Source organism: Neophocaena asiaeorientalis, unplaced genomic scaffold, assembly GCF_003031525.2.
Source record: "Neophocaena asiaeorientalis asiaeorientalis breed wild unplaced genomic scaffold, Neophocaena_asiaeorientalis_V1.1 scaffold503, whole genome shotgun sequence".
Classification (NCBI taxonomy): domain Eukaryota; kingdom Metazoa; phylum Chordata; class Mammalia; order Artiodactyla; family Phocoenidae; genus Neophocaena; species Neophocaena asiaeorientalis.
In genome coordinates, this window is record NW_020173710.1 from 1706221 (window position 1) to 1707809 (window position 1589).

The window sequence follows — 1589 nt, forward strand, 5'->3', positions numbered from 1 at the left end:
AGATCTGGAAGGATATATACTAAGCTGTTAACAGTGGTAATTTCTGGGTGGTAGAAATGTAATGTTTCTATTAATTTTTGTTTTCTAATTTTCCACAATGAACAAACATACACTGCTTTTGCAAAAATAAGAGATTCTTTCTAATTTAAAAAGTAATCTCTCTCTTCATGGAGCTTACACACTAGTGCCTCTTATAAGTATTAATATTGCCAAATCTGTCACTTTTTTTCCAGGGGAACACAAGTAAGAATGGAGGGTGCTCTTCCCCCCGCCCCACCCCGAAGGTAACAAAGGATCAAGGTTTTCTCCGTGAAATAGCTGCAGAATGTAAACTGAGGCTGCTGGCATTTCCCTGAGAGTTTTACTGGTAAGTTGAGCTTTCTTATACTCAAGTCTTTAGGATGGGGTGGGATTTTTGAAGGGTGGCTGGTATTTAAAAAGGAGGACTAGAGCGGCAAACGTTGGCAGTGTCCAGCTAAGCAGCATGTCTAATCTCATAGCGGAGACAGGTTTATCTCCTCCATTGATGGACACATCAGGCTACAAAAGCCTGATGTGATCAAGCATTTGAATCAGGTAACTACTACTCCTCTTATTCTTATTTTAGGCCAGGGCTCTAGAAACCCTGACGTCTATTGTTGTAAATAAAGTCTTATTGGAACACAGCCATACTTCTTTGTTTACTTATTGTCTATCATTGCTTTTGCCCCGCAGTGGCAGAGTTGAGTAATTGTGACAGATGTGAGTATATGACCCACAAAATCAAAAAAGTTTACTAGCTGGCCCTTTAAAAGGAAAAGTTTGTGGATCCCTGTTCTAGGCTCACCAGAAAACTGTCTTAGTAGGCAAGCCTGTGGGGAAAGAATGCCCACTTTACAGTTAAATTAATAAATTGATGTTGTAATTTATAAACTTCATTCTCTTCTGAGATTTATGAGCATGTGTCAGTATTCCCAATTTCAGATGACTCTAAGTTACTTACAAGATTGGAATTCTTTTTTTAAATTGAAATATAGTTGACATGCAGTATTATGTTAGTTTCAGTTGTACCGTAGAGTGATTTGACATTTGCATACATTATGAAATGATCACCATGATAAGTCTGGTAACTATCTGTCCCCATACAAAGTTATTATGTATTATGGGCCATATTCCTTATGCTGTATATTACATCCCTGTGACTTATTTATTTTATAACCGGAGGCTTGTTCCTCTTTATTCCCATCTCCTGTTTTGCTCCCACCACCCTCCTCCCCTTTGGTAACTACCTGTTTGTGTTCTGTATCTGTGAGTCTGTTTTCGTTTTGTTTGTTAGATTCTACATGTAAGTGAGATCATACAGTATTTGTCTTTCTCTGTCAGATTTATTTCACTTAGCATAATATTCTCTAGGTCCATCCACGTTGCTGCAAATGGCAGAACTTCATTCTTTTTTATGGCTGAGTAACACTGCAGTGTGTGTGTGTGTGTGTGTGTGTGTATGTGTGTGTCTGTTTTTGTATACACCACATCTTCTTTATCCATTCATCTGTCGATGGACACTTAGATTGCTTCCATATCTTTTTTTTTTTTTTTTTTTTTTTTTGTTG

General features: G+C 37.6%; 1 long non-coding RNA gene across 1 annotated transcript in view; it reads left to right on the forward strand.

Annotated features, from left to right (window-relative positions):
* The first annotated feature begins 282 nt into the window (after positions 1 to 282).
* Positions 283 to 1589, forward strand: part of LOC112403234 (uncharacterized) — a 9878-nt gene continuing 8571 nt past the window's right edge. Inside the window, exon 1 of the long non-coding RNA XR_003003873.1 lies at positions 283 to 367. This is a non-coding gene — a long non-coding RNA (uncharacterized LOC112403234). The remainder of the gene's footprint in view (positions 368 to 1589) is intronic.